Source organism: Micropterus dolomieu, linkage group LG20 (assembly GCF_021292245.1).
Source record: "Micropterus dolomieu isolate WLL.071019.BEF.003 ecotype Adirondacks linkage group LG20, ASM2129224v1, whole genome shotgun sequence".
NCBI lineage: Eukaryota > Metazoa > Chordata > Actinopteri > Centrarchiformes > Centrarchidae > Micropterus > Micropterus dolomieu.
Genome location: NC_060169.1, coordinates 31,908,969 through 31,922,068, shown reverse-complemented (window position 1 = coordinate 31,922,068; position 13,100 = coordinate 31,908,969). Strand labels below are relative to the sequence as shown.

The following is a 13,100-nucleotide window of genomic DNA, read 5'->3' as shown; positions in this document are numbered from 1 at the left end:
TGTGTTGTCCCGGCGCAGGCCAACATCAAAGCCCTTGATCCAGAAGAGCCTGAGGCTGCGAAACAGCCCTGACTGACAGAGGAGATACCGAATGATTTTCTGAGAGACACCATCACACTGATATAAGATAAGCTGGGTTTTGTTGGTGTTTTGTTTTACTTTCTGTATCTGCATTAGAATGTTGTAGGACTTATAGAAAAGCTAAATAAAATGTTTTATTGTTTTATCTTTAAGGACAAGACTGGCAAAAATATATATTTTGGTTATTATCCACAAATCCCTGAAAATATCAAAGCCCACTCACAATACTTTTGTATTGTCATTGGCTCTCAGTCTCAAACACATTTGTTCCTACTGAAGATGTACATTTAGCAAAATCTTAAAAGCACACTTTCAGTTTTAAAAAAATCCTAAAAGAGCTGGGCACTGTAGTTTGTAGTAAAAATTATACAAACAGGAGTATATAACACATTTGTTGGGGAGTATTTTTAGCTGTGGATAAATACGCATTTGATCCTAATGTAGTCCTATCAGATGAACTCAAGTACGCCTTTATCTATGCTACCAGACGCTACCTACCGTGTTCCAAAGGTGTTCATTTAAATATAAACTGGATATCTAAAATGGACACTGTTGACACTGTCATGGAGGAGTGGAAGAGGACTCCAGTGGCAACCTATGAAGCTCTGGTGAACTCCATGCCCAAGAGGGTTAAGTCAGTGCTGGAAAATAATGGTGGCCCCACAAAATATTGACATGTTGGGCCCAATGTGGACGTTTTCATTTAGGGTTGTACTCACTTTTGTTGGCAGCAGTCTAGATATTAATGGCTGTGTGATGTGTTATTTTGAGTGGACAGCCAATTTAAACTGTTATACAAGCTGTACACTCACTACTTTACATTGTAGCAAAGTGTCATTTCTTTCAGTGTTGTCACATGAAAAGATATAATCATATATTTACAAAAATGTGATGGGTGTACTCACTTCTGTGAGATACTATTTAACCATTTATCCATGTTTAGCTAACATGTATCCATGTACTTTTAGTAAACTACTTACCCATTTATCCATAACATTTAGCTGTTTAACCATTTATCTACTATTACATTTAGCTGACTATTTAACCACTTATCCATTATGTTTAGCTAGGGTAACCATGTGTCCTCAGTCAGCATTCATTGCATGCATTTTTGCAGTGCTTTGACCTTTCTCTTTAGGTCCCGCCATATTGCGCCTCATCAGTGAAAAATACTAAAACACAGTGCTTGCAGTGGACCAATATGCACCAGTATGCAGTACCAGCACTTCTACATTTTACTCCTTGGCACACCAGGACTTTTTCTTGCATACCGGCACTTCTCACAAGCTGCCATTACTCTTTCCTAACTGCTCCACCAGTGGAGATGGAATATGGAGAAGATTGGGTGCTTTTACCTAAATACTTAACCATTTATCCATAACGTTGAACTATTTAACCACTTATCTATTACTTTTAGCTAGGGTGACCATTTGTACTCTTTTTACCAGAACTGTCCTCTCTTTGGGACCTAAAAAATGTGTTTTTTCTAAATTTCTAAATCACCCAAGATATCCGAGATACAGCTTTTGCTTTCTACAATCGGCATTCATTGTGTGCATTCTCGCATGCCACTGTTTGTCAGTCATGTAGTCCTGCACATCCTTCACATACATTGGTCAAACTGCATCTCAATCATTATCAATCCTTATATACTGACACTTCTCCTAAACTCCTGCTACTCTTCTCTGCCCTCTCCCACGCCAGAGACAGAGTGGGGTGATCAGGTGCTTTTTTATCCAAACGTGGGCATAAAGTTGCTCATCAGTGTCACTTCTTGTGAACCGACCAATCACAGCCTGCATATGAGGGAAATTATAAAAAGGTTGGCCTGCTACAGCAAGCTTTTGAAATGTTGAACTCGTTCTGCATGAATGGTTTTGATTATTGACAAGTTAGCACTTAGCATTAACAAATTAGACCACCATGTAGACCATTTAATGAATCTGTGTGAAGCAGAATTCATGACCTGCAAAATTGGTACGTACCTGTCAGTGTCAAATAAATGACCCCACATGTAGGCCCTATTAAAGTTCAATAACATACTGTAGTTGCATGGTCACTCCCACCCCATTAACCACATACACATTTCCACTGTACCACAAATGACTTGAATCCCCATCAGTCCCAACCTTCCACCAACTGCAGGTGTCCGTCTGCCTCCTGCCCCCACAGTCCTCTATTTTCAAAATCAAAATATGATCACATTACTTTTAACTAACAATTTATCAATTATATTTAGCTAACTACTTAACCATTTGTCCATTACTTTTAGCTAACAATTTAACCATTTATCCATTATGTTTAGCTTGCTTTACATTTAGCTAACTATTTAACCATGTACCCATTACTTTTAGCTAACTACCATTCAGCCAATGCTTTTAGTTCACTACTTAACCATTTATCCATTACTTTTAGCTAACAATTTTACCATTTTATATTATGTTTAGCTATTAGGCATTTAGCCATTACTTTGAGTTAACTATTTAACATTTATCCACTATGTTTAGTTAACTATTTAACCATTTATCCATTATATTTACCTAACTATTTAACCACTTATCCATTACATTTAGTTAACCATTTAACCATTTTATCCATTATGTTTAACTATTTAACCACTTTAGCTAACTGTTTCAACCATTCACTACCTACTTCTAATGAACATTATAGGAAATAGTGTTTGTAGCCTATAGTGTGGGCCTGCAAAACAGAAACCATAAATAAAAATTACTAAAATACCATAACCAATAATAATTATACCACATGTTATTCATGCATTACAATTATTGTATTACATCTCCTACAGGTGTGTTTTATACGTAGAAATAGATAAATGAGAAACTTATTTTTATTACACACAGTTTTAAAGGTTTCACAGATGAAATTGACTTAATCCGAGTTTCTTCTGTCTACTTATTAAATAGGTATGTCATAACAGAAACTTGTTTACTTAATGATAACTTTGATCTGCATTGTTATAAGCAGCTGTAAAACATGTTGATCCTGATGATGTCCCAGTTAGACAGGCCATTAATCTGGCCATTTGGGAAGTTGGGGTTGAGGATGTTGGTGATGGTGGTCTTTCCCATTCATGGAGAAGGCTGTTTTTCCATAATGCTTAAAGGAGGATAGTCGTAGAGAGTGTTCAGGTTGTTGGTGGCCTGCATGGTGAAGTTGTAGGCCATCTGTGGGTCGATATTCTCCCAGTTGATCCTGACGTAGGAGTCGCGGTCGGTCCTGGTATGTTTGTGCAGGAAACCCAGAGCGTGTCTCGTGCTGGATGACGAAATAGTAGAGGCAGCCTTGGCAGTTGAGAAATAGCACCTGTGCACCTCCCACTCTGCCAAAAGAGAACAAACATGAAGCTTGGTTCTCGATGCTGATGTAGACAGTCTCATTCTGATGGGGACAAAGCAAACGCAGGTTTTGCCTTGGAGTTATCTTCAGGGTTGGTCTGGAGGCTGTGGAGGTTCTGTGAAGAGCTGCTGTGAAGACACAGACAAACCTAGTTTTTAGACGTAGAATCTAATCCCCCAAACGTTTCTTTATCCATTTTGTCTTCTTTATGCACATGTGCCACGTTGCTTCTTAGCTATACTAAGCTTAGATGGTTTTATTTATTTTTTTCTTTCTGTTACAAATGTTTTTTATGCAACCTTTACCAAAGTATATATGTTAAAATTACATGTGACCCAAATACAGTTTCTTCACTCTCTGATGACCTGCGTAATTGAAATCCCCTGTGTGTCTTTTATGACAAGCTGTTAAAGTTGTGGCAAAGCAGCGTGTCCCTCTGTGAGGATGATAGACGGCCTATTGAAACTCTTGCATATGTAGAGGATGTTAATAGGTTCCTGTGGGACATGTTGCTTTGGCTGTGCCCAAGACAGCTCTCTAGTCAAAAAATGAATACTAAATTTTATGAAACAGTCCAAGCTATTGTACAACCATCATGGCTGCCTGTCCATCAGGGACACTCAGAGGGTATGCCAGTAACATTTGTTTACTGATGCATGCTAATATATTATGTATTTTCATTGAATTTGTATTCTATTAGTTTGATGCAACTTTAGCACCTTAATTTCTTTCAAGTGTACTTTTTTTCCTTTATGTTTTCTTCATTTAAAAAATGAATGGGCAATACGCCCAGCTCTTGAAAACAGCTCATTCTATAATATAGTTTAAAACAATGAGACATTGTCGTATATTGGTTTAACTGTGTACCCAATATGTGATGTGTGTTCTCTTGTCTCATGAAAATATGGACTCCAATTTGTTCAATTTAATTATAACACATAAACCTACTACACCTCTCTTGAATCCTGGACTCATATAAAGTGTAAAGATGAATTGTGAAAAGAATGTGTGTTTTCTCTCAACCCCCCCGCCGCCCCCCAATCTCATCAGGCACCGTGATTAAGGTTTGGCATTGGCGATTGTGCTGTCTTTTTGGAGAGATATTTCAGCTGCATTTCTGACACTCTGAAAGGAGAGGAAGATAAAGGAGGCGTCAGGGAAAAAACTCCTTCCCGTTGTGTGAGTCCTAGAGAGGGCCTTGAACCCTGCCATTCATGCCTTTCTCTCCATCAGCTGAGTCTAATTGCCAGAGAGGACAGGAGACCCCAGGCCCGATCGTTCCTTATCCTCTTTAGCGCTTTCAGGCGAGTGAAAGGCGAGCTTCTGCTTTTGATCTTTTCTCTGATTCGCTTTTTCTTCTCTGTCATCCCTACCATCCTCTCCTCAGGAGTGACACCAGCTCCTTTCACTGCCTGCCCCCGTCTCCATCTGCCCAAAATAATGACCAAGGCCCAGGCATTATTAAACAGAGGTGGAGAAGGGAGGTCAGCACTGGGAGAGGGAGGTCTGGATGGGGACTCCAAACTCGTCTAAGGAGGGGTGCCCCTATTCCAAATCTACTCCGTAGCCTCTCTGTGTTCCCCTAGATTCATCCCTTACAGTTTTCATGGCATTAGCTTGGAGAAAGCCCATTCTTTAATGGACCACAGACGTGAAGGCTCGTCCTTTCCCAGAGATGCAGCTACAATAAGACCCCAGGCTGCTTGAAACAATGGAGCCTGTGTGATCTCTCAGCCAGATTCAGGATGAGACGATGCCTTGCTTGCCAGTCCCATGGGAGGGTAGACCCAGTGGTCATTGTTGACAGCTAATGGACAGCATCTTTCCACTGGCAGGCCCCCCTGCAGACTGTGTCATTTTAGGGTTGCTTAATAACAACACTCGGACTGGACCAGCTGAGGAATTCTATCAAGAACAGCAGTTTGTTTGCAGATGAAAATCATTCCCCTCACAAATCTCAAAAGCTAACACTGGGGGGTGATTGTATGAATGCAGGCGGCGAGCAAAGACAGCATTCAGAGAGGGAAATTCAATATAACTTATATAAAGAGAAACTGGTCATGTGTCTGAAAAGACCAGAATTAGAATCACTTAATTCAGCTGGAACAATAAAATCACAGGCATTTGTTTTTCTTAAACCAGAGCAGAGACATACTGACAGTTAATAATAGCGCCATAAATGCTGACATACAAGGTGCAGGACAATGTAAGACATCATGAAGAAAAGACTCTTCATACTACAGCTACTACTCAATTGCATGTTCATTCCATATAGCAGTTGTATGCAGACATAGCCATCATCTCTTTGGCAGATGCTCTAGGTTTCCATAGGGATGACGTACAAGCTGTCCCAGTGTATACTATACGCATTGCTATAAAAAAGGGAACACGTAATTATCACAGTATAACATCATGTCAACTAAACTGCAGTTAGGAAGAATAAGCAATTATGAATCATTATCACTTGTTTTGGTGCAAATGAAAGTGACAACAGGTGCACTGGAGTGGCAACAGCAAGATTGTTCTGCCACCGGTGCCCAAATCTCTTCACAGATGAGGGCAGGTTCAATATGTGGCATCATTTCTGTATAGCCTAAATCTCAATGAAGCAGAAAACAGCCATACTTTAAGGTTTTGCAATCAGCATCACCAATATGTAATGTTTGTGGATACTCATCAGTAATAAAGCTATATGAATGTTTCTGTCTTTTACAGAAACATTTACTTGGTTTGTAAATTACAAGACGTGCTCTTTGATTGTCCTCCATGTCTTTACTCTGAGCAGAAAATCTTTTCCAAACATTTATACATTTGTTCCTGTATCTATTTCACTTAGTCACACCGGTGGTCTAAAAGTAAGCCATGTCTGTGAAGGGCAACTGGACTTGCATTCAAGAGGGTTCTTCAGTTCTGGAACTGGTTCCAGTTCCGGTTTCTGAACTGATGGATGAGATCCATGTATCCTCAAGCAAGTCCAGTTGCCTTGGAAAAGTAAGCCACTAGTGGATTGTAAAGCACTCTAAAAGACAAAAATGGAAACTACTTACCTGAACTACTTTACTGGGATCAAACTGGTCAAAATGATCAAAGTTTTTTAAAGGGGCTAAATGTAGATTTTATTGAAATGAATCACTTTCTTATTGCCTAATTGGGCTGTAACTTCACATAACAATGAACCACATGCCTGTTTTTTGGGTTGCTCGGATTCCTATGTGAAAAATATCAGATCAGATTTTCCGCAAAATCCATAGGTTTACATATTCTGTGTTATTTATTAGTGCTTTGATACTCTTGCCTTCTGATTCTCAACTTTACACACAGCGACCGCAGCTAATGAAATGGAGCCTGCTAACACCAAAAAACAACCGGCTCACGGGACAACACAGCCTCCAACTCAAACTCCATATAAGGATAAAAAACAACAAAAAAGTTTATCTGTTGCAAAATACTAGAGTTGTATGGCTTGCCACATTACTGCACCAGCTAACACTGGTACCGGTATGATGTCAAAGTGTTCATTTTATCCTGCAAGAAATTATATGGTACAAAGCACATGTGCACAAAACTTTGCTTTGAGTGTACAGCCGGAGTGTACAGAATCTGTATTTTGGCACAGACGTGCTCTGAGCAAAATGCAAATGCAGCATGCTAACATGCTCGCAATGACTATCTTAATGTTCTGCAGTGGGTTACTAAAATTGGTCGCACCATGATTACTTGGGGCATAACCTAACTCATTTAGACATAGAGTCATAGCTGAGGCAAGTGGCCAATCAACAATCAAAGATAGAGGTTCATCATCATATCAATAAATTAGGTCTCTACGGGATTACTATGGTGCAAAATGACATGCAATTAATGAAAATATGATGCTGTGGGCAGAAAATGACCATTAGTGAGTAGCCGATAAATCTGTGACACTTTATGATGTGACTTATCTCCGTGGTGCAAAGGCTTTTATTTCAGTAATGCGTAAAAAATTGCGTTATAATTAGACTAAGTTTGTGCAACAGGCTGCTGGTGTTCAGCAAGTGTAACCTTTATCACGTTGACCATCAGAGTTTAACGTGTTAGCATGCTTACGTTTGCTCATTTTTACTAAACTTGATAATGGCGCAAGATGAAAAGTCAGTGGATCAGCAAGTTATAACAATTAATCCTGAATGGGGCATGTGTGGGGAATGTGTGTTTGCCCATATTTCATTGCAATCCATTAAATAATTAATGAGAGATTTTAAACAAAAATCACATACATCAACCTATGACACTGGAGGAAAAATCAGGGTATCACCAAAGTCAGTAGGATTCATCCTCTGGGGACCATGAATGTGTTAAGAACATTGCAGGACTTTCACCCATGAGGGGTGTGAAGCCAACCTACGGACGTAAGTCAGCATACTTACTTTAAACCAAACCAAGATCTTTTCCCAATCCTAACCGAGTAGTTTGGTGCCTAAACCTAACCAAACCTACCATGATGACAAAGACCTGACAAAGGTCAGCTCACTTCATCCTTTCCTGCGTGTCCAAAACTCATTAAATGAGCTATCGACGAAAAGCTTGAAATGCATATACATGACACGTGAATGTCCGGCGTGCTATTTAAACACAATCCCGTGATGCCACGTTGGAGTTACAGGTCTAGATTTACAAAACATCACAGCTACATAGTAGATGATCATAAACAAAAACCAAACCATTGGGACACCCTGGAAATACCTCTTGGAAATGTCTCTCTGAGTTGAGAAAGAGAAACTTAGAGCAGTCTTATCTAATTTACTGTCAAGTGCTGAAGGCAGTAAGAGTTTATTTCATGTGCTGCCTGCTGGAGAGGAAAAACAGTTGTATTTTTCTTTCTGTACTTGTTGTTGTTATAGTTGCTGCTGTAGTTTTCTCCATTTAATTTTTTATGTATAGTGGTGAGCAGCTCAGGCCTGAGTGTGATGGATCCTGGAGTGTGGGAGGAGGAGAGGAGATGGAGGGAGGGAGGAAAAGGGCAGAGTATTAGGTCAGGCTGATAGAGATGTCAGCACTGCTTCAGTAATCTTGTGACGCCTAAGAGAGCGGCAGGGGGAAAAAAGGGAGGGAACAGGACGGCTGAAAGACCAGCGGCTTGGTGACAGCAGAAGCAAAGACCACCCCAACAACAGCAGCAGGGGGTGCTGAGAGGTGAGGGAGGGCTGGGATGGGGTTGGAGGGTGCGTTGGGAGGGGTGGGGTGGGGGTGGAGGGGTGTGAGGAGCGAAGCCGGAGGGGGAAGCTGATCTTCAGTTACACATTATAGCTGATAGTTAACCCCCCTCCTCTCAGCAGTGTGTTAGAAAGAGAGTGAGTGGTGAGCCAGTTATCTGCGCAGTGGAGGATTTAAGCCTTGTCTACCTCATTTAACATCTCCAGCAGGCTGGAGTTGTTTCTTGTTGTGCCAAATGCAATGTACCTAATGAAAAACACTAGTACACACATTGATAGGGACTCCACTGGAGATCCTTAAAAATTATTAAAAATGGCTTTGACCTTTCTTGGATACTGCCTTTCTGACTTTTGACTTGCTTAATATCTATACCACGAATTTGAAAATATTTCATTAAATTAATAGTTTTTATACAGCATCACTCTACAGATGCTTATACACAATGCCTTGCTTTCCTAATACACACACACACACACACACACACACACACACACACACACACACACACAGTCACTACATTGCCTATGTCATGTGCTTTCATAAACATTAATTCTACCAACAGAAACAATGTCATGTTCTGTATTAGGCTGTAAAAGTGGAGCTTTGAGTGTCTGCCGTTCTGTTTAATGGGTGACCCTGTAATGAAATGTGATTCAGGTGGTAGATGGATATCTGCAGTGAAATATCTCTCCCTGCTCAGTGGCTGCAGCCCAGACGTCGCCTTCTGCTCACTCCTGCTGTAAAGTGTGATTTGCTGTGTTTGGCCTTTTGTCTGGGACAATTATGTTCACCATTAACAAGCTTTCTTCTTTTATTGTTCATATCAATTAGAGGTGGACGGTAATTTGAGCTGATGGTGGAAAGGGAGCTGAGAGATTTAGTGGTGATGTTGTGGGGTATATGTGGGGCGATTAATGCCACAAAGAAGTTGGACACTGTTGACTCTGAGTCTTTATGTCAGTTTTTAAAAATTCTTCTTTAATTCAGCTTTTTAGTGGCAGCATGTGGAGTGCAGCAACACTATATATGTTCTTCCTCTCTAACACCAGACCGATAGCAATGTGTCAGTATAGGAGTTTCTTATTTATTTCAATGACACAACCGCATTGGCACAGGAGTGTAGCGGACACTGTCGACAATACACAGAGTTGGCCTGCAAAGAAGTTCCCAAACGTCCTGGAAAACAGTTGACAATAGTTGTAGAAACTTGCGGTTGTGGAAGCTGGAATATGTATAGAGCTTCTGCACTGGCGCACCAGTTAAAGTATGAAGACAAGAGATGAGAGCAGTTCAACAGTTTATTGTCCTTAGTTTCCCACTTCAACAGTTGACTGACAGATGATTAAACAGTCAAGTAATGCATCCAGTACACAGTCAACTGGGAAGGATTAGCGAGGCTTCATGCTAACCCACATGCTGCAGCAAACAAATGGAAAGGGCTGAGCAGGGCCTCATCAGGCCTTTTATCAGTTCAGGTGTGGCCTGACAGGTTGTGGCTAAGCCCCGCCCCCCTGGAACTTGTCAGGAAGGAGGATTTTCTACAATAATCATTGAAAACACATTGAAAATTAGAAAAATAGTTAGATGTCCTGGAAAATCTTGTGTTGTCCCGGAAAATGACTTTAACATCATGTTGTTTAACATCAACGTTGTGAACACACCCCTGAGTCACGTCACATGTTCAGGTTTTTTTCTGCATAAAGGAATTTTTGCCGCCCACCAAAGAGGTTTGAGCATTTCAAATCCTCCCTGAATGTGTTTTATTAACAATTAATCATACAAGTTTTGAGCAAGCAGAACATAAACCTAAATACGACATCTTTGACTTCCAGCAGTCACCTCTCCTCTCATGCACAGCCACTGTATGTACTGGCGCCGGCTTTAGAAACTGCGTTGGTTTGACTGCACTTAAACGCTCCGCTACGAAGCTAGTGCTAATAGGAGAGATGACTCCCTGTAATTTCTCACAATATAAAAGCCATTTTTGCTTGTGCTACATTTTACTCTTTTGCATAGTGGGACATTTTCTTGCGTACCTGGACTTTTCACAAGCTGCCGGTTCTCTTTCCTGCCCTGCCCTCTCCATATCAGCTTCTGTGGGCACTACGCAATGCTCACCTGTTCCCTTTCTCGCCTGCTTGCTAATCTCTGTATATTGCAGAGACAGAGCAGGGAGAAGCTCAGTGCCTTTTATGCAGCTGTGTGCATAAAGTTGCTTGTCAAAGTCACTTTTCGTGAACTGACCAATCAGCCTTGATCAGGCGGGACATTAAAAAAAGGTTGACGCGCTTCAGAAAACTTTTTTGTATAATTGACAAGTTAGTACTTTAAGCTAAGGTTCAGCAGAATGCTGGGATTTGTTAGTCACAAAATTCTGCTATTATTTGTTCAGTTATTGGTGTTCAGGCAGCAGTGGTTAAAACATAATTCATAAGAAAAGCACTTGCCTAGTACACAACACAAAGGCCTTCCAAAAGAAACAAAAAAATACAATGGCAATACTATAAAAAATAATAACAACATTAAAACATAGCATTAAAACAAGGCAAGATCAATTTGTCATTATATCTACCCATGTAATAGATGATTTCATAGATAACTTATAGAAATAGACTACACCTTGTGCACAGAGAGGAACATATTAGTGTATGATTGCCTGTTTGTCACACGAGCTAGATCATCACTGACAGCATCCCGCAACAGTCCTGACATAATCTGGGAAAAGAGTGGGAACCCTTAGCACAAAGCAATACAGTGTCATCCAGTAACACACTGCATTGGCCAGTCAACAGGGCAATTTTATTGTTTACCTAGTGATCGTACAGAGGGAGGATAAAAATACTGAAAAGGTGTTTTAGTGTCTGATAACCCTTCAAACTCATGGATGTATTAAACAGACTGGGCTTCATGGATCAAGGGCATCTGTTTGGTTTCAGAAACGGGAAGGGAAGCAATGAATTCAGAGGTTGTTAAACAAAAATAAATTAATAATATTGAATTTTTTAAATAAAGTTGCTACACTTAATAATACTAACTAAATAATGTTGTATTTTTATCTTTACAACACAGAGCATTGTCCTTTACTGCACTACCTTGCAGTGAATATTGAGAAGAATATTAACTGTTTAAAATATTGACAAATTATTTTTATAATTTAAAATACAGGGAAGCCAGAGAGACTAAATCTGGGGCAAAAGACAATCCACAAAACACTCGTAAAGCTTTTGAGGTGATGCCACAGTAATTATTGACAGCAGCTTATATGAGTGCATCAGTATTTAATCCCAAGTAGTAATTACACTTTTTAAAAAATAAAATAAAACAGAGCTAATTTTAGTTAAAACACCATCTTATGGTGGCAATGGTGTTCCTGCTTGTCTGTGGCGTGAATAACACTTCATACCTTCATTCCAACATTCCAGTGCTGAAACTTGCTCCATCCTCTTTGTCTGAGCTGCAGAGAGGGCTGCAGGATGCCCATCAGTGGCATGGCTCATATAATGACTTATTGATAGGAAAGGATGCTGTGTGCCCTGTGAATATTAGCATGACGCCAGCTTGTCGCAGTACTGCTGCTTCTCCACCCAGAGCATTGCTAATGCAATTACATGTACGGGGCCTGTACACAGAGGGTGCGCTGCTGTCATTTCATATTCGTTTATACATCTTAATCTTGCCATGCAGTAGTTTGGCTAGTTTAGTCAAGCCACAAAGTAGCCTGATTATTCTGGGGGAGTCCTTTAAAATACAAAATTACATTGACGGTGTAATTTTGTTGTATGACTCTGGCACCAATAGAATACTTAGCACTCTCTACTACTACTTAAATGTAGGTAGAGTGGAAGAAAACAAGACTAAGGGGAACAAGGGATATATTGTATACATGTCTTTTATATTTATTGATATATATTTGTATGCATTTTTAGATTTGGCTTAGTTATACATTTCAGCTTAATCTGTTCTTTCTCACACAATCGTAAAAACAGCAAAAGCAAACATGGACTCATCATTACTAAGCAATGGAAAGTTCCCACATGTTTCCCAGTTGAAATCTTTGTACACTGAGATGAAAAACATTTCTAGCAGGGCCAACTAAATGATCCTGGAGTATCAAGGGAGCTTGGGATTCGGGAGGGAGGGGAGATGGTTGCTAGATTCCCAGCATGTCCACATATGACAGTCCTTTGCCCAGGGCTGGCCGCTGCAGCGACATTGTGCGCCTGTCATAGATGCCCTTCAACAGCAGATGAAGCTGTCAGCAGGACGATGACTTTATTCTGACAGCCGCTCCGCCCTCTCTCTTCAGAGCGTTGCAAATAAATATGTTGGGTTTCAAATCTGCCAAGGCAGACGTTGGACAGTGGGTCAGGGGGCCAAACGCAGAGCAAAAGCATTCCCTTCCCCTCATAACCTGTTCTCAATGAGCCTGGTCACCTCGCCAGGGCACCCATTCAGAGTGAGCCATCCAAAGG

At 40.4% G+C, this 13,100-nt stretch overlaps 1 pseudogene; it reads right to left on the bottom strand.

The window, feature by feature from the left end:
• Positions 1-3,056: 3,056 nt before the first annotated feature.
• LOC123958591 lies at positions 3,057-4,805 on the bottom strand (annotated as a pseudogene).
• Between the last annotated feature and the right edge of the window lie 8,295 nt (positions 4,806-13,100).